General features: G+C 41.0%; 1 long non-coding RNA gene across 1 annotated transcript in view; it reads left to right on the forward strand.

The window, feature by feature from the left end:
• LOC135184999 (uncharacterized) overlaps nt 1-20513 on the forward strand; it is a 32822-nt gene extending 12309 nt beyond the window's left edge. The window contains exons 3-5 of the long non-coding RNA XR_010306317.1: nt 5482-5674; nt 9855-10026; nt 20321-20513. This is a non-coding gene — a long non-coding RNA (uncharacterized LOC135184999). The remainder of the gene's footprint in view (nt 1-5481; nt 5675-9854; nt 10027-20320) is intronic.

The following is a 20513-nucleotide window of genomic DNA, read 5'->3' on the forward strand; positions in this document are numbered from 1 at the left end:
AGAAGAAATTGTCATGGAGCAAGTATCATTCTTTTGGATACTCTTTTGCCTTCCTTCTGCTGGCTAGTCCTTCTAGTCCCTCTGCTCTTGGACATTACTCCTCTTTTAGAAAGTGTGCTGTGGCAGCAACTCCCACCCACTGCAAGAGTCTCTTCTAACATGAGCTCTGTGGAGCACAAATGAAAGCAGTGCATAGGCAGGCACGGCGTAGCTCTGCTGAAGCTGTAGCACTTCTGCATATTGAGAAACAAGGTCAGGCTACAGCCCCATGATACAAAGTTCTGAGGATGGGCTTAAAGGATCTTGAGTTTACTGCAGAAGCTTGTCCTTTCTTCTGACCTCATTTGGGGAAATACATTCAGGACTTAACATCCTACTCACTTTTAACCAATGGAAACAAATTCTTCCAAAAATTCATGTCCTTTTCTGGCTTTCTGTGACAGTTTGGGAGTTATCCGTCCCCCCACTCTTATGAAATCATCCAGACTAGACTCATCTGAGCTGGAAATTAAGGAATGAAGCTTTATATTTGCATCTTAACACAATATGCAAGCAGATATTTACAATATATACAGCTATATACAGAAATATATGAGTTAAAGGTAATACAGAAACACAGTACCCCTCCCGGAAATCAGAGTCCCCAGGAGGGGTTCCCAAACACCCTTCCACCTCCTTTCCACCCCTCTGCCTTATCCCAGAGTTTGCTTTATGTGCAAGGAGAGATCAGAGGATCGGAAAGGAGGGTTAGAAAAAGCAGTAGGATTCGTTACACAGAAGCAGGCCAGGGAGAAAGGTACAGGTACCAGCTGTGACAGAGACCCACACTGTCCTATGTTTGTATTTTTTGGTTTATACATCTCAGCAAGTGTATGAATGAAGTAGACATCACCACTGTTTCCTTTTCACAGCCTGTAATCTAATTCTTCTCACTAGAATATTCCAGTTAGCCTCAAACTAGCACGCCTAAGAAGAGGTAAGTGCAGAGATTTCAAAAACTTCTTCAGGTAAAAAGTTTTTTGAGTATCACCTAAAGATACCATACCCAAAGTGAAAATGGTAGTCACAGTTAAAAGGAAGAACTTGGCTTTTCAGAGGAAGAACAAGTCTGAGAGAATATGTCCAGCTTAAGCAATTGGTAGTCCAGGGAAAGTATGTTGAAAACACAGCATCAAGATAACTCCTATGGAGAAAGGATGAAGGTACAACCTTCAACTTGAAAGTGTTCCTTACTTGGCTGTGGAGTTTGAGGGGTTTGTTTGTACTTTGCCAGTTGCAACCATTTGACCTGAAACAATCTTTGCCCTTAGTCAGGAGTTAATAGCTGGGATATGAAACCGAGGTAGCATTATTGCAGCTCTCCTCTGAGATTACTGAGAAACAACTGAACGGAAGAGTCTTAATAGCAATCCAGTATGGACCATTTCCCCAGACCTTCAATTTCTTGCTGAAGATTTATATTTTTAATTCTTGTAATTAACATTGTCCCAGAGGTCAAGAAATTCCTAACTGACACTGGCAAGCAGGATTATACATTAAACAGCACTTCCAGCTGTGTGCTGGCAGAGAGGCTTTTGGGGCAAAGGTTCCGAGGGAGCTCATTCATTGCAAACCCCCTGCAGCACTTTGAGACCTGGTCTTGTAGAGAGGCAGCAAGCACAAAACTGTCCCTTTAAAGTAAACAAAATCATCAGTTACAGTCCTGAATTTTGTCATCTAATTGAACTTGTTCGAAGAAAGGAATAATGTTTTTAGGCTTATTTTCTCCCAGCAGCACTGTCTGACTGGATTGCACACATATGGAAATGAGTTCTTATCTGTCCCAACACACTCCTGATGGAGTTAACATTGAAGTACCTAATAGAGGCAGTGCTGGTGCTTGAACAATTTTCTTCACAGCTGCTTTGGGTTCTATTTGTGGAATGTGTGTGGTATGCCTACAGAAGACAGATCGAATGTTCATCCCAACAAACACGTATCAGCTTTAGCCTAGGTCCACAGGAGGATAATTTCCTTGATATGTCAGTATATGAACTCCCACTTGCCGTTATTCCCTCTTCACTGCCATTCCAAGGGGGAAGGAGGCTGCAGCAGGGAAAAGCTTTATTTCATACAAATCAGAGGTATCCTTTTTCCATGTAGGTCCCAAAGCCTCATTTTGCAACTGTAAGTATGTGGTAGAGAAAAGAGCCCCCTAGAACACTTATCTCCAGCACACTCTGTCCTGCTCCTACAGCCACTGCTGCCCTAGGTGCTTCTCTGTCCCAGGACTGTGTACCTCAGGGAAAAAAAACTAACACATTTGGTTTAAATCTCAGGCTCTGGTTTAAGTGGCTGGAGCTAATGAAGGAGTTTCTGCTTCCCAGACAGAAATGAACCACTGTTACTTATGCAGCATCCCCCTTACACAGCTTTAGCCTCTAGTCCTCATGGGTACAATTGTCTGGGGCTGATGAAGCCAACACAGCAAGACCATGGCAGGTAGTGGTGGCTATACCTGCCCTGCACTAGCACAGAAGCTATTTGTATGGGGTGAAGCTTCATGAGCCATTTACAGCTATAGTGCCATCACCACTTCTCTTGTTTTCCTTCTGAAATGATTAAGTGACCCTAGGAAACAGATTCCTGTTTGAAGCCATTTCTGAGCAATTCATTTGCCCAGCCTTCAGTGCTGCAGGGTATTATTTCTTGTTAATAAACAGAACGTGTCTGCCAGAAACCTGACTAGTAGAGATTTCTTAAGAGCAGGAGTACAGCTCAGAGCATCTGCAGGTGGTAGGATACATTTTATTAAATGTGAGTACGTGCAAGGAATTTGTAACTTAGTCTTACCTGCTGAGAACTAGACTATGCAGAATGTGACATGGAATGAAACTACATTGGTAGAAATACTGAAACTTACTGACTGGAAGAGAGACATTTGGGGAAATACTGACCCTAAGCAGCTATCTACAGGGATGTTCTGAGCTTTAAAGAGATCAATCACTTCCTTACTACCTTAACAGCAGTGTATGATCTTATTCAGAGAGATGGATACTGTCCAGAGAGAAGCAATGTAGGAAGCAGACACTTCAGAAGTGAACAATATTACCAGTAATTACAGTAAGCTACCAACCTCAAATTTTCACAACCCAAGAGGAAAATAGTAGGAATTACATCTCCAAGAGACTTAATTGTGCAGAAATGGCACACTGATAGGCATCACGATAAAAAGAGAATTGAGAAAGCTGCATATTTTCAAGATAGTGAACAATGGCACATACTTAATTCAGCACAATTGAACAATCACTGGTTTACATTTTTCTAGAGCAAAATAAATGTCAAAGAAGCTGATCTGCTGCAAGAAAGAACAAGGCCCTGTCAAAACATCCATTTGCATGATTTTGCTGTTAACTTAGCAGTATATTGCTTTTTCTAAATGCAAAAGAAAGCTGTAGACTGAAGGAAGGCTGTGCTGACTGTGTGGACGTGCTGTGATTCAATTAGATCTTTGTTAATCATAGTTAGAGATGCTACCTAAATAAGGTGGCATTATCTCCTCCTTAAATGAATGACTGCAGATGCATTCATCAGCAGCAAACAAAGGCAAAATGAGTGCAAGATGCTTGAATAATTCCCACTAAGCTTTTTAAGAGGACTAGCACCACCACCCACAATAGGCTTTTCTCTACTCTTTTGTACTAAAAAACCAATCAGAGCTGCAAGTGGGAAATAATTTCAGGATCTCAACATGCCTCTGGAATGAATTAACCAATTTCTGTTTGATATAACTCCTGACAAATCTAAATGCTCACAGAGACGACCACAAAGTAAAACCATGAAGATACTGTGTCTTAAGATGCCAGGCCAGAACCGCCAGAAGTAATAGCTGAGAGGACTCACAGCACTGAAACAGAAATGTTTCAGGTTGCTGTTTGGTGGCAAGATTGTTGTTCCTTGTGAATGCCTATAATTCTTGAGGCATACCTGTCCAGGCTGTGCAGGTCTGAAGAACAACTCCAGGCCATCTTCTGAGGTACAGTAAGGGAACTAACATGTTGGAAAAGCTGAAAGGTTGTAGAAATGAGGCAGGAATCTAGGCTGAATGTAGTTATTGTTTATAATTAAACTAGTTGGTTTGTCAGAAGAATGCACTCAGTTGTGCAAGCAGAGGCATGGTACAATTTAATGAACGTTATCTCCTTTCTTCTGTAGGTAGTGATACCACTTTACTAATTGCCACAAAAATGCTAAGAGGATAGGAACTATAGGAAATGAGACTGATAATCTGCCTTTGAGAGTAGCTGTTCCAGGTATATGGAAAGGATATTGCAGACTCATAAGAGAATTTCTTCCCATGCTCTAAACCATTACCCCTTGTCTAGTCCAAAATTAGGAGTGGAAACTGCTCCTGTCCCAGGAAGATGAACAGAGTTAAGTGGCAAAAGTGAGAGAGAGAAGACATATTTGGGGGGAAATGTAGCCTTATGGGCAAAGTCAGGCAGTAATACTTCACTTCTCATAATTGGATGATACAACCCGTAAACTGCCTTTGCTTACAAAACCCTTCTCTGCCAAAAGCAGCTTGTGATGGTAGAAACTGAATCACTGCTGCTGCTAACACAGAAAGGAGGGGTTGCCCATATGCTCGCTCTGTATTATTAACTCTAGCATATGAAAGTGACAGCTCTATGGTGGACTAGAGAAAACACAATGAACTTCAAAGGTCCTGGCATCATGGCTTTTAGCTACTATAGCAGCCAGCACAAAACTGATATTCTCTGTGGCTGATAGATACTGGAGTCCAAACTTAAACCCAAACCAGTCCTCCAGTAAGGGGAGCTGGAAGAATATCTAACAGCCTTCCTTAGGCAGGTGAAATAAGCATATACAGGAGACATTATTCCAAACAAATGTAAAAATAACATTTTGATGGCTTTTAAAAATGTATCTTTTGCAATCTCCTAACACAGGTGTGCTAGTTTGAAGCAAGCTGGAATGTTTTGGTAACAGAACTAGATAACGGGCAGTGAAATGAAAAACAAGTGATGTCAACTTCTCTCATAGTCTCGCTGAGAACTCTGGGAAGAAGAAGAAAACATTCTCCATTTTGTCTCTCACTCTTGCTTTTGCCTTGGACCTGGTCACATCTCATTAACCCTGCTCCTACTAACCTTGCTCCCTAACCTCTTGGCTGCACCTTTTTTTTTCTTCCTGAGAACTGGGGTAAGGTTGAGAGGGCCGGGGGGAGGTGTTGGGGTGGTTTGAGAGCCCCTCCTGGGGACTTAGGTTTCTGGGAGGGGAGTTGTGCTTTTGTATTGTTTATCCTTTGTATATTTCTGTATATAATTGTATATAACTGTATATATTGTAAATAGCTGCTTGTAAATTCTGCTAGCTGTAAATAAATTGCTTCATCTATATTCCCAGAGGCCGTCTGAGTTAGCTGGGGCAAAGACAAAAGTGTGGGGGGGCGGGGTAACCCCCAAACCATCACAACAGGACTGGTGAATCATCATGTCATGCTGTCATTTGCAGAAGTGTAACAGATGGAGGAGCAGCCATCAATGATCCATCAGAAACCATCTCAGGGTTGAAAATGGTGTCATGGGCCACTCTCAGAGAGTGAGCTGTGCTGGAAAACGGCTTCTGGAGACAGAAGGTTCTGCAGGAGCCCTGGATCACAATATTTGTGGTGGGTGTGTATATTGTGTATATATATTGGGACTACTGGAAGTAAGGTTACCAGATCATTCATAAATGTGTCAAAAGCAAGGCAATACTGCAGTTACTCATCTGATGAACATTAAAACAGCCATCTTATGTTTATGCATCATTGTACAATCCTTAATGACTTGCTTACATACTCAGTTGATTTAGGACCTGTCTCAACCACTGCTCAGGGCAAACTTTGTGGGATAAATCAGCTACACAGAAAGCCATGGAGTGAGTTAGTCAGTAATATGCCTGAAGGGACAGAAGGGAGAGCTGCTGAGCATGTCACCTGAAATTGAACTCCCCAGAGGTGGTTGGTAGTTTTGTGGTAGCTGAGATATTCTAATGCACAGCACCAGGGCCTGTTTAGTGTTATGCCACAAACAAACAAATTGTTATTGATACATTGTTGAGTGCAGAAGAGGATTGTGCTGAAGGTATCCCAAAAATGTGCATCCTGATCAGCACAAACATTTTTTATCTTCTCTGAGCAACAGAAATTGTGCCAGGTTCATCTGGAAGGCTGTTATGCAAATGAATACTGGTGACATAAAGCACCTGAGTTAGTATCATTAGTGAGGTTTAAAAGTAGCTATTAAAATATTATATTTATTGAATCATATAACAGGAAAAAAAGTCCCATGGAATTTGATTTAGTGTTGTCTCTCCCATGGAAATAGCTGGAAAATTATAATCCTAATTTAATTTTTTTAATTATAAAGCTATACAGAACAGGTACTGTATTTCATTGCCATCTTCAGGGAGCAGAACCAGTAGCGTCATTTGGACCTATACTTTAATTTTTCTGCCCCACAAAGATGAGACTAAGGCAGTCAGGTGAAATGGCCAGCTGGGAGGCTGAACATTTGCTGCTAAATAATAGAATGATAGAATGACTTAGGTTGAAAGGGGCCTTAGAGATGTCTACTCCATCTTCCCCACCATAAGAAGGGAGACCTCTCAACTAAACTCAGCTGCTCCAAGCTTCATTCAGCCTGGCCTTGAACACTCCCAGGGAGGAGACACCCACAACCTCCCTGGCAGGCTGTTCCAGAATCTCCCTACTCTTGCACTGAAGAATCCCCTGAAGGCAGGAGTTGATGTAAATCTGCAATATGCCTGACACAGAAAGGAGGTACAGGGTGTGCATCACAGTTCCTCAAAAGACTAGTTACTAATAATTCTGTCTGTGCAGAGGACAATCACAAAGGTTTAAGTGGAAATCCACATGCTGGTATCACAGAACATGTTTGTCCCACAAGATGCTTAAGTATATGCTTAAATTCAGGTGTGCAAACCAATTCAGTCATTTAATAGATGATCTCAGCAGAACCTAAGTTGTTCTGTGATTAATCTTTGCCGTATTAACCCACTGTAACCATAAAACTGAATCTGGATTCTAAGATCCACAGCAGGCAGTCAGAGAAATAGCTAAGCCCTGAAGAGTTAATACATCTATTTTGCTTCTTGCTTGCATCAAAAATGAGATCAGCAGTATGTTTATTACATTCCTTAAATCATCCCAGACAGACAGCAACAACCTTTTCCAAGAAGTTTTCTAGCTGGCTGCTTGAGGACGAGTTAACTCCTACTTCAGCTCCCTTGCCTTTGAGGATCATAGAACCATAGAATGGCAGGGGCTGGAAGGGACCTCGAAAGCTCATCCAGTCCAACCCCTGCCAGAGCAGGATCACCTATACCAGATCACACAGGAACGTGTCCAGGCAGGTTTTGAATTTCTCCAGAGAGGGAGACTCCACAACTCCCTGGGCAGCCTGTTCCAGTGTCCTGTCACTCTCACAGGGAAAAAATTCCACCTCGTGTTTAAATGAAACTTCCTATGCCTCAGCTTCCACCCATTGCTTCTTGTCATGTCATGGAGCATCACCAAGAGGAGCCCGGCTCCATTATCTTGGCTCTCACCCTTTATAAGCATTGATGAGGTCACCTCTCAGTCTTTTCTTCTCCAAGCTAAAGATATTTTGCCCACAATGACTTTGATGCTTAGTGGACAAGGAAAAGTGGAATCAGGATTAAAAACACCTCTCAAACTATCCATCTGATCTTCAGTGCTTGATGCTGCTATGAAAAAATGTAGTTTCTTGTTGAATAGATATTTTAGGAAGATCCATCCAATCTAACTTGAGTCTAAAACACAGAGTTATCTCAGCTTCCCCGTAGCAAACTGGCAAGAGACAGCATACTGAGCCTATCCAAACCAGGCCCACGATGCAGAAAACATTTGTCATCCCCTCTACTGTCCCAAAGACTTTGTACTTTCTCAGTAAGCAACATTAAAGGATATGGAGTTAACTTTCTGACAAGGAAGGGCCTTGGGTTTTCTTTCTTGTTTTTGTGAAAAAAAAATCAAAGCTTTGAGATTATTTAGTTTTGTTTTATTGAAGTTTAGCTGATGACTTGCAATTGTCTTTGATGTTGCTCCATGCCACTGTTTCTGAGGTGTAATATTGAGTGAAGACTATCTTTGAGATATTCTACAGAAATCCATTTTCTGTAGCAACATCACTGTTAGCAACAGATAACCATAAAGGAGACATTATGGTCCTACTTGTGCAGCAAAGCTGTCACTGGGTTCTACACTTCTGCTATGAAACCATGCCAGGAGGTTGCTCCAGTGCTGTCCACTTAATAGATATTATATCTAATAGAGACTTTAATGGGAGTTAGAAAAACATCAAAAGATTAATTTCTTTGCCTGTGGCTGGGACAGAAAACACCAATTTCACACTTCCCACATCTCTTAAGCAGAAGTTTTGAAATATTTCAAACTGGAGGGAGGGAGGATTTTGTTGCTTGGTTTCCAGTTTGGAAGTTTTTGATTTAGAAATGTCTTCCCTTTTTTGACAAGTTTGTGGGTGAGGAAGTTGAAATGAGTTCAAATGAATATTTACATGAGATCGTTATAGGAAGTCAGCTTCTCACTTCTTCTTGGCTTTACGGAAAGATCTGCCTTCACGTTTGCTCTATTTCCCACAAAGACCACAGCTCCTTGGCTTTATGCCTCTACAGTCTTTTCAGCTCTTTACCACCCTCACCCTATCCTGACTAGATTACCAGGATGTTGCATTCCCAAAGGCAGGGTGCAAAGTTCCTTGTCCATCTAATACTAAAAGGGTTCACAATTCCCACAAGAGACATAACAAACCTACTCTGCTGTCATTTATGGAGGAAGACTGTTTGGATAGTCAGGACATGCCTGCTTCCTTTGTGAACACATTCACAAATCCTAAGGTCTGCTAAAATACAAGCATAAATATAAAAATATCTGCACCAGGTGGTCTCTATTCATGACATCCCACTTGTCATTCCTGACTTTGAAAGCTTTAGTTGGCAGTTCAGTGAGCAGCATTTCTCCTGTGTGACTCTCTATGATCAGGCGCCAATGTTCAAAAACCCAGCAACAGACATTGGCCCTCCAAACCCACTCAGTTAAAACTAAAAGCATTCTCCTATTACTTGAAACACTCCAAAATCAAATTACATAAAAGGATAAATGAAAAATATAATTATTAATATAACAATGTAATAATTAATATAAACTGTAGACTACAGAGTAATAAAATAATTCCAAATAATACTGGATTAAAGGCTTAAGAAGACTTTGCTGCTTGTGCTGATCATATTTTTCTTAGCTTGAGTAATTAAACAACCATTTTCCAGTTATAAAAAGATTTTCCTTAGAAATCATAGTGGTATAGAGATAGATAATGTGGACAGGTGGACTATTACAGGTAGCTGTCTATGAAAATCTCAGCAGATCTTCTGATGTGTTTCAAATTCTCTCTTTTTACTTCTTTTCTTTTTTAACTGAGTTTCACTGAAGTATGATGGAACAATGTTGAAATGGGTGAGCTGCAATCACCACAGGAGAATGCATACTTATTAAGCTTAGAAGTTCTGGGTACACTTCTTGGCGTAGTTTGATATGATGAAGACATCTCTTAGTCTTACATATTGAAGTCTGCATCTGGGAGTGATTTGCCTTGACCAAGCAGATCCGAATGAGATGCTTTGAGCATGCATTTCTTACCAAAGTGTAAGGCCACGTTTCTCCAGAATATCTCCTACATATAGTCTATCAGCCTGTAATTCCCCAAGGAGGAACAGCTTACTGTTAATATCTGTCTATCTCCTCACAGGAAATCCTTTAGGATTTTACCAGGGAAGGACCCACATGATCAATGGAGTAAAGCTTTGGGAGCTGTTTGACAACTTAACATTGGCTGTATGCAGCTTTACTGACACCTTTCACATACCAAACCCCAGAGGCCCGAATGGTGGAATTTTCCTTGGATCTCAGCAGGGGACAAGGTAAGGCAGCATGTGCATGGTTCCAGGTGGGATCTGATAGGTGCTTTCCAGTTTGGAATAAGAACCTATGTGCCAAATTTCATAGTAAAGTGGAGATAGACTGGAAGAGAAGGTTCAAAGCAAGCATCAAATTTGACTGCACTTAGAGCAGGCTCTCTCCTCCTCTCACTATGTTACCTGTGTACACTCTAAACAGAGATTAAGCTGTTAATGCCCTTAAAGATAGGCAATATGAAGTATTTTCTTCTTCTGCCTGTGTTCACACATCCTCCTGTGCTCACCACAAAGCCATCACTTCAGAAAGCCAATGCACTTGAGATTATAACTGTAAGCAAGGCAGGTAGTGGGGTCTGTAGCCTTGAACTAGTCTTTGGTGTGGGAAGCATTCCGTAGCCCTTCCCTCCAGCCTCTGAAGTTAGTAGGGCTTTTCTTGCATTTGTTTACGGTCTCTTCATGCTCTGCTTCCTGTGATTCCATTTGAAAACATCATTCCTCATTCATAATGCCAAATTTTCACTAGGCTAAATTTCACTTCCACTTTGGAAAAATAGCAGCTTCAGCATTTGGGCTCACCTGTCTGAAAGCAACATTGAAATTCGTTTTCTGCAGTTGTCCTCAAGGCTTCTACATCCACTGGCGTTTCCACAGCATTTCCTTTGTCAACGTAGCTTTTGAAGTTGAGGTCCTGACAGGTTGTAATTCAACACCCACCTCTCTTTGTACATGTAGCACCACCATGTCACCTCAGTGTGGGTAGCAACAGCTTTTTACCCTCACCAAGCAGTCTTAGAACATAACTGAATGCACATTGTCACTGAACTTTTTCCAAGCGGTGGAAACAAGCCATAGCTGCCGTTGGAGGACAGCATGTTCCCTTTTTCTCTATCTTCTACTGCCCTCTAGTGGGCGAGACCTTGAGCATCGGCATCCCAAATAAGACCTTAACTGAAGGTTTTCGTTTAACTGACCAGACATGACCTCTTTCCTCCAAGTAATAGAAAACTTGCAGTACTAGTGCCAAACAATTTAACTTTGAAGAAAATAAATGTGGGAAACAGTATTTTCTTGCTGAAGCAGGAAAAAAAGTGGTCTTCAATACTGAACAATAGAGAACCAAAGTAGGAAGTCAGAAATAGACCCTAAAATTGATAAAGGTCTATTTTTATCTTCCATGGTAAGGAATGAGAAAGGGGAAAAAACAACTAAGTTTAAATACTTAGGAAAGAATGTATATTTTAAAACCTTCCACTTTTACTTGGGTTTCATGAAGCAGCAATCATTCAAGGTTCCTAGGGAATAAAACTGTTTTATATTTCAGCTTCCTTTAATAATTTCAAATTCTTTAAGGGTTTACAGTGATTTATATAACAGAAATTCATCAGTATGTAATGACTGGAATGTTTTGCGTTGTTCAGATTGTTCATACCAATTATCACTCTACATTTATCAAAGAGAGCAGTGTGTCTGTTATTAACAAATTAATAGACTCTCATTAGCTTAATTCCAGTGAAATCAGCAAGTCTCAGAGCAATTAGGCAACTTTTCACACTTCTGCTATTTACAAATCTGTTCTATATGATTCAGAGTCACATTTCTTTCATAACAATTACATTAAATTCCATATTCATCTAACGTTGGTTACTTTAGAAATGTTCTGCAAGTACCCAGGATGTGCTGTTTGTTCTGCCATGGTAATGAGCTGTGTGGTGATAGCTCTGCTCTAGCAGAATGACTTGCATAAACAACCAACATGATTCTAGTTCTGAGTGTAGGAACAGAAGATTCAATTTGAAATTGCATTGTTTCAGAGTGATTCTATTTCTTTTGACAACTAGCAGAAACAATTCAATCAAATCTGCATAACTGCCCAACAGTTAAGCATTTCATGTGTTATATTTGATGGCACTTATTTTCCTCTAGCAAATCTTTCCATAGGAGTTACAGAGCAGAGCAAATTCAGCAGGCATAAGAATGCCTGTTCAATGAAGTCTGTTCAAATAAGCGTATAATATCATTAGGAATCCACTCAGGATATAGTGGAGCTTGGAACTTCAAATATATGAATATTTATGAATCACAAAACAGTGCCTAAAATATGATCAGATCAACATTTGCTTGTAATTGGAACAAAATGTACAGAATGTTCACCCCCACCACTAAGACCTAGTATAAGCAGCAGTCCTAAAGACCAAATTGCTGTATTATTTTTTTTGTGCTGCTCTCAAAATGAGGACAGCAGCCCCAAAAAAGCATTCTCTGTACTGCAAAACCTCAGAGAAAAGAAATCATGCCCATATATCATCACAGCCTGAACATAGTGTGTACAGTTTCATGCTGCTGGAAGCTGTGAATGTGACAAGCTGAGGGTCCAGCCCATGGAGTCACTTCAAGGGGAAGGTCTAAAGGTGAATATTTCTTTGACTGCCATGCTCATCCAGCTGGCAACCATATTGTGCTCCAGCATCTCATGTGTCTGTAAGTGGTGACGTGGTGCACAGCTGAAGTACTATTTTGCTGAGTGAGGGAGCTTTATCAGATCAGCTCTACTATTTTTTCCTTTTTAATATGAATGCATCAAGATTAACAATGGAGTTGTCCATCCTTCAAAGTGAAAAACAAAACAAAGCAAAACACCTCAGACTGTTGAAAGGAAAAGCAGGAATTAAGAATCATTTGCTTTAGGGGCCCAATGGAAGAGTATCAGAAAGCAATGTAAAACTGCAGCTTTTCTTTCCCTATCAAAATGTTAGTATTTCTCTTTACCTTCATCTCTTTTATCAAATAGAATTCACTTTATTTCTAGCCATTTTCTCTTAGCTCTGAGCTAATAAGGAGCAATAGGGGGGCTATTTTGGAAACACTATTCTGGGTTGCTGTGTCCTTCTTATCTGTGTGGGTTGCTCATGTCAACTATGATAGCATCAAAAAGAGAGTGAGTTTATCTACAACTGTGTGTATAACTAAGTTTTCCTGTTGGATGTCATCTTGGTTATTTCCCTGAAGAAAGCCCCCTTTTTGACCCCCACCCCACATTTCTTAGAGGCTACCTATTTGGTAAAAAAACGAAACTCTGGATTTCTCAAGGGGAAAAAAAAAGAACATTGTTAAGATGAATGTTTCTTAATAAATGGCTTGGCCACAAAACATATAGTGCAAATAATCTAAGGAGCCTCTGGGCTAACTGATAGCTCAACTGCTGCCAGGGAGAAAAGGTTTCTATTGGTGTAGCACAATTCAGTTGGTGTAACTGTGTCCATAGTAGGGGAGCTGTGACTCTGCCAGCTACAGCTGCCTGGGCTCCCAAGGGCCTGATTCTGACAGCATCTTGCTTAGACCTTATTTTCAGGGGCAGCTCTCCACAACATGCTCTAATCATAAAATGTGATGCTGGTATTGCAAGTCATCTGTTTTGCTAAATGCAACACAGGAAATAGTTGTTAGATGTTAAGCCAGCCAAGAAAGATAAACTGGAATGTGGCTCAGGAATGGAAAATTTGGTCTTTTGGACCCTCATGTATTGATATGAAGCCTAAAACTCATTAAAGTGTATCCATGGAATGGTGGAATAAGATATTCTTGCATAGGAGAGCCAGGGCCTTAGTTTCAAAAAGACAGGCACTGTGTGAGTAACATTTTACACAAGAGAATGTGGATTCTTTTCTTGCTGCTTAGTAATTTCAGAAACAACAACAGCATCTGAAGAGAATCAAAAAGTCAGATTCAAGCATCCATGCCTGCCTGACACCTTGATCAAAATTCAGTGCTTGTACAAGCTGCAGAGCGATTCTTCCATGCCAGCTGCTGTAACTGCCTAATGAAATATAACCATGGTACAAATCCTTCCAGAGTTGAGTTCTTAACAGTATTTTTGTAACAGAAAAAGTTTCAAACTTTATAGCTTAGTTGGTGGTTGGGCAGATTTGGAGTTACCTATAATAATAGATGTGGAGTTACCTGTAATAGTGCTGAACATGGCACTCTAATATCTGCTTAAGACAATCTTGGACTAAATTGTTAGAGCTACTGTGAAAAATACAGGAAAGCAAAGTATTTCCTGGAGATGAGAATGTCCCTCGACCTTTGAGAAATCTGTAAGAAACAGAGGAAATAGTAGGGCTTGTTTCTTTCAAGGTGTGGAAAGTGCACCAGTTTGTTTTGGTTTAAGGCTGTACTTCTAAAGTGGGTATATGCATGCAGGTAAGCCTGGCTGGATTTAGACACACTAAGAAGCATGAGAAGAGCTAAGGGAACAGGGTCACACATTAGCAGTGCTCTCTTGCCTCCATTATTGATGTTATGGTAAGACAGTCATGCCAATAATGTGAAATAAATCAGGCTTTTACAATAACCCTCTTAAATAAACAATTCTGATATTTTAAAGCTGTTTTGGGTCATTGCACCTACTAATCAAAGCATGCTAGGGGTAGGGAGGGTGCATAATGCCAGTGTCTGAAGCCAATAAGACTCACAAAGAAGGCAGTATTGAGAAAGAAGACTGTGGGTTCTGCATTGCAGAATCATCTCTAAAGTGGGAAATTTTATGGCACAAAGTCTGACTTCTGAGGGCTAAGAAGCTGAGAGCTTATTTCACTATCTGTATCTGAAACAAGCCTCACAAAAGGAGAAGAGTCTTTCTTTCAGTGAAAAGGGTGCCTTTCTCATAATTCATAGAAGAAAACATGGAGTTTTTGTTCACCTCAAGATGATACTATTCCTCACTTCTAAGTATGGCTTTGCATGCACATGGGTGTTTGTCTTTTAGTTTTTTTTTTCTCAAGCCACACTGATGTTGTCAAAATTGCCTAACTCTCAAAGGCTACAGAGAAAATATTGCAGAACCGAGAATCTGATTTGGGAGTACTATGTCAGTGGTGTTCTGACAGTGTTTTAACAAGGGGATCCACAAAAGGGCTCTTCTCCAGCAGCACTGCAACCTCTAGGGAAACTTGTGGGTATGTGTTTGCCAAGATGAGAGATAAAGGTTGAGAGCCATGGTAAGAAGTTTATAGGATTTGTAACATGCCTGTGGTCTGTGTGAAACATTGCTGTTGTTGCTTGTGTGATTAAAAAATCAAACAACTTTGTACACAGTGAAACATAGTGGTTTGGAAAGCAAATAAGGGTTGTTGTAGGGTTTTTTTATTCTTTAACCACAGAAGTAAATTGTCTATGAGCTGACAGTAAAGGTACAGGGAGACTGCCCTAGTACTTTAGCATTTCTCAGAACAAAATCAAATATTATAGAAAAAACAAAGATTATGGAAGGACTGTATTCATGGGACACAGTTCAGTGTCAGGACAACCACCACTGAGGTGTAAGCCGGGTCTGAGGCTGCAGATTTTTTATCTAGGACATGAGCTGTATGGGGGCATGTCTGACCTACTACAGGAGCAGCCTTCTAGCCAACCCATCCAGCTGTGCACAGTCTTGGTAAGATAGCCATGCACAGCAACTATGTGCCATGGATGTGCCATAAAGCAATGTCTCAAAGGGGATACATTTCTTTCTGATTTTTTTCATTCTTCCTCAGAGTAACAAAAAATATGGACACGTGAACTCTTCGACCATTACATGGTCTTTCTCTCCAGTCTGGGCTACTTCTAAATAGCTTGAATGCACCAATAAAGGACATGGTATTCACCCATCTGGAAAACAAAAGAAGAAAAGAAAACTGCCCCACTGAGTTTCCCCATTTCATACCCCTATTAGTCTTGTAAGAGGTCTTTCGATGTCATGGGAACGAAGCTAGTGGGGACATTTTGTACCCATCCGTAAGACAGGAAGTCCAGTGCATAGGAATACCTTGCTTTCTTACCTACTCCATTCTTCAATTACTTTGTGATTTTGTTCTTATTGAAGAAAGAGATTTGAATGCTTGTGAAGACACACAACCAGCACAGAACAAATGGTCACAGGCACTGCAGAAGCTATGGCATTTCACATCACTGTGTGTCCCCAAACACTGTGTTTTCCTCATGCTTGTGAGGAGGAGAGCTTACATCCACAGTTATTCTGGCATTGGCTTCATCCCTGCAAATTCTGTCTGCTGAGACATAGTAATAGGCTTAAGGGGACCTGAGGGGCCCTGAGGTATGGGGTGGGAGCCAGATTAGCTGTGAGGAGTTTGCATGACTGCAAACTGTTTCCAGTCTAGTCTAGGCTCTGCTGGAGAGCCATGTTGCTGCCTCCTGCTGCCTTCTGGTAAATCTGTGAAATTGCTTCAGCCCACCTAGCAGGACAGTGCTGCAAAACCGAGCAGTCCTGCTTCTCTCCATCTTTGTCCCTGATTCCCAACCACATGTTCTTGGTGCTGAGCTGTGGAGTTCACACACCTCTGCCAAAGGTAAAAGAACTGGCTGATGAGCAAGGAGGAGCAATATTTCAGCAGTCAAGACATGTCAGTACATCTGGAGAAAGAGCAGAGTTTCTCTCATGTTTTGGCTCTGAATCCTGGAAGCCCTCTGACTCTGGGCAATTGCCTGTGACATGGAGGAGCCCCACGGTGGTAGTGCAGCACTGCTCTGGGCACATATGCCTTGGCGATGGGCACAGCTGATCAGAGGTGTCTGATTCAGCCAAAAACATGAACTGAGTAGAGGGAGAAATAACAAAAGGGAAGTAGGCTGCAGAGAAGAATTGACGGTACAGTTTTTTGGAATCTTTTTTGAGTTCATTAATTCTGAGATGAATTATGAGCATTAATCTTGCAAGTGAGCTCATCCTTGATGAAGTCTTTATCAGGGATTTATCTGCCAGAAAGTGGACTTGAAGCTACTCAAACTTTCTATGAATCTATCATTAAAGATCAGTGGCTTTCATTCACTGTAGGATAAAGCTGGAAGTAAATTTTTGACTCGCTGTCATCCTCTATCTTGGAAGTTCTTTATACAAGTTCTTTTCCACTTATTTGCCTAACCAGAGAAGAGCACTGACCTTGTAACTAAAGCACATGACAGAAGCAAAGCAAGTGTGTTTGTGTTACTTGAGTCAGGTAAATTAATCTTTCAGTGTTTTCTCACTGTCAGCCCTATTAATCCACACCGAGACCTTGTGAGTTCCATAGGAACAGTCAAGACTATCAATGTGAAATTATCAGAGGGAAGGTACAAATGCTTAAATAATAATATTAAAATAATGGAGGCAGCTGCACAATACTAAGTTGAATGGGAAAGTTGTGTCAGGTAACAGTTTCTGGTGTGAACTAGGTATTAGTGGACTGACTGTTTGCTTTGGGCATAGCTGGATGTCATGCTCCATTTTTTAAGAATGTGGATTCCAGCACTCTCTGTCACTTTTATAAAATCACTTTCAGAATGTAATTTGCTTTTACATTACCTAATACAACTTAAAATCACATTACCTTGTATTTTTTTCTGCTTATAATATCTGCCACATGGTTCTTGTGCAAGATCCTCCTTTTCCCTTTCCTTTTTCCTTGCCTTTTCCTTCCCTTCCACATTCCCATCATTGCTTTTGTGGGCTGCAGTTCAAGAACTGCTCCAGCATGGGTCGCTTTCATGGGGATCTTTCAGGACCAGACTGCTCTAGCACAGGCTCCTTTCTCCGCTGGTCCACAGGTGCTGCCAGGAGTCTGCCCCAGCACGGGCTTCCCACAGGGTCTCAGCCTCCTGCAGGCATCCACCTGCTCTGGCATGGAGTCCTCCACAGGCTGCAGGTGGCTCTGCTCAGCTGTGGACCTCCATGGGCTACAGAGGCAAGGCTGCCTCACCACAGTCTTTACCAAGGACCGCAGAGGAATCTCCTCTTTGGCACCCGGGGCACCTCCTTCCCTTTCCTTCTTCACTGACTTGGATATTTTCCCCCCTCTCATCTTAAATATGTTATCACAGAGGTGCTGCTGCTGGTCTTAGCCTTGGCCATCAGTGGGCTTATCTTGAAGCCATGTGGCACTGGTTGTATTAGACATGGGGAGAAGCTTCTAGCAGCTTATTACAAAATCATAGACTGGTTTGGGTTGAAAGGGACATTTAAATGTCATCTAGTCCCACACTTCAGCCATCAGCAGGGATATGTGCAACTAGAGGAGGTTGCTCAGAGCCCCATCCAATTTGAAACCAGCCTTGTAGCCCCCACCACTACGAAAACTCACTACACTAACAAGTAACATTATGTCACTGAATAGGAGGAGAAAAGGCAGCATGGTGCAGACAGCAATATAGACTCCTGTGTGCCCTTTGCTGGGCTGTCCAAAGTGAAGTCATTTGCTTAGGATAGGTTCCTGATTTTGGTTATATCAGTTCAATTTACATTAGTTCTGTTGTTCTGAAGCCAGCCAAACTTTCTGCTTGGACAGTTCTTCGTTTCCCATAATCTGATCTTTTAGTAAAAACCATTGGCAAGATTTGGTTTTGATAACATCTTATGTCATTGCCTACTTGCACTGGTCATAAAGGCTTAGTTGGCACACCAGAAGTGAGACTTGCAGTCAGATTGGAAAACACATTAGTTGCCCAATTTGAATGTCACAAATGCATTTGAAGGTTCTGGTTTCAGCAGAATGATGTGAGCAGTGGTCTCAAAAATGTTAATGAGGTTTGGGTTTAGTGAAAATGTTCAGAAAGTTCAAATCAACTGCAGTTTATGTTGGCTCTGTTTTTACAAATCACTGACCCCTGAGAATTCTGGTTTAAACACCACAAATGGAAAAAGGGCTCGAACAAAAGCGTAGAAGTAAACACAAAGGAAGGTTGAAGATGGGTATAAAATGCAAACTGGAATGTACAAACTCTAGTCAGCATAGATGATTCGAGTCAATCATTTCATGCAACTTTATTACATTCAAAGTAGAAGAGGTTCTGTTGAAATGAATGTGAAGGGGATGCAGAGCAAGAAGAGATTCAGAGTGGTTGGGAACCTCAGAAACTCAGCAGTAGGTCTGCAGAATGAAACTCAGCTTGTCTCTAATGAGGAGGATGCATTGGAAAGCCAGGAATAGGGACTATCAGATGAGGAAAGCAACTGCAACACTGTGGAGGAGAGAGGATGGCAGCAGGCTGTGCAGTGTAGGGGAGAGGCATGAGAAGGAACAATGCCAACCATGCCCACATTTGTAAGAGCAGGGTTTTGGCAGAAATGAATGACAGATTATAGGCTTCTAGTGGTCAACATGACTCCAGCAAACAGGGACAAAACCTATAGCTGAAATTGTGTCACATCTTATTTGCACAGATGATAGCCCTCCTTAGCTCTTACCATGTCTGTCTTCACCTCATTTGTGGGTGTCCAAAGGCTCCTGATGACCTATACAGTGATGATGTGACATGTTGGGACTTCTGTATTTCCAGTTTGGTTTTGTTTTTTGTAAGTGCTGAAAAGTACGGACAGAATAGCCACAAAATGACTGAAATCACAAGTCAGTTACTAGGATGTGTGTAAAAGCCCAAAAAATTAACTTCTGTAAGAAAGGTAGTGTTGTGGGGATGGGAGGGGATGAAAAATCAACCTGTTCTGCAGCTGATCTAAGTGCTGCATAAAAAACGTGTATTGGAGCATCTGTGCTCTGCTGTCAAATCAGAAATTCTACTGACCATCTTCATACTTTATTCTGATGCTTTATTTTGCCAGCACCTAGGCACTGGTTAGCAGTTTTGAGATCTGTCCATTTAGCTTTTCTTATTTGGCAGCACCTGGAGTATGACATTTAAAGCCTTCTTGTTTGTATTTCATTTTCACTGAGCAATCAGAATTCTTTAATTCCTATTGCCATTTCACAACTCAAATCTATAAATTAACACAAGTTTCTTTCATTCCAAGTTAAATAGTCTGTTATTTAAATGGGGCAGAGATATAAGCATCTAAACCCATCAGCCAAATCCTGACTCCAAAATAGTCAGTGTAATGTTGCCATTTAGTTCCAGGACTGTGTATTGACATGGAAACATCATGGCACAAGAATTGATTGGTTGATGTCTGATATAATGTGGTAGAATATTATGTCAAAGAAGAGCATTTAGAAACTGATATTTGAAAAGTCCTTGGAAAATGAAGGAACTGAGCTTCTTTATCATTATTTCTAATTGGAGACACTGATTTATTATGGTGTGAGAGATTTTTTTCAATGTAGAATACAGTAATTAAAATTTTAAAGAGCAACTGACCAAGTGGTCAGCAGGCCAAGACACTGGCATAAAGAGAATTAGTGAATATTCTGTGCTTTAAGGCTGTGATCTCTTTAAATTTATTTACCTTGCCAGAAGGTGCTTCAGTTTCAGTGCTGTTCTCAAATAATACATAAGTTGTTTTGGTTTTATTTGTTTTGCTTTTCTTATGCAGTGTTTAATTTTTCCACTGGATTTTGAGTTTGCCATTCAGACCTCCTAAAAAGACACAAATCAGATGCCACACAACCGTATTCCACTGGCAGGAAATAATGACATCCTGGCAGCACTGTGAAGTTCCAGCACACAAATTTGCATCAGAGCTTCCCTGACATAAAGAGAAATGAAGTTTCCAAAGCTGTGCTTAC

This window comes from Pogoniulus pusillus, chromosome 22 (genome assembly GCF_015220805.1).
Source record: "Pogoniulus pusillus isolate bPogPus1 chromosome 22, bPogPus1.pri, whole genome shotgun sequence".
Taxonomy (NCBI): domain Eukaryota; kingdom Metazoa; phylum Chordata; class Aves; order Piciformes; family Lybiidae; genus Pogoniulus; species Pogoniulus pusillus.